Consider the following 341-nt stretch of genomic DNA (forward strand, 5'->3'; position numbering starts at 1 on the left):
TACATAGAAGAGCATAATCATAGTTAAAAACTAAGTAAAATGCATATAAAAAAAGATTTGAGGCTAATACTGGTGGCAGTAGGCCACCACGATCCTTTTGTGGGGCGCGGTCTTTACTCTGTGGTTTGGAGCCTCAGCAAAGTCACAGTAACATTGTATAACAAAATACACTATAACAAAGGGATTTTGTCAAGATATTCTAAGAATAAAGTCAAGAATAACGTGTTTGTCGTAAAATAAAAAAGCTAACTCATATCTATGGTCTCTCCATGAGGACCGTCACCGGGGTAACGGGGGTTCATAATGGGATAATTGAATAGGCCTACCTACTGGTGAGGTTC

This window comes from Palaemon carinicauda, chromosome 21 (genome assembly GCF_036898095.1).
Source record: "Palaemon carinicauda isolate YSFRI2023 chromosome 21, ASM3689809v2, whole genome shotgun sequence".
Classification (NCBI taxonomy): Eukaryota; Metazoa; Arthropoda; class Malacostraca; order Decapoda; family Palaemonidae; genus Palaemon; species Palaemon carinicauda.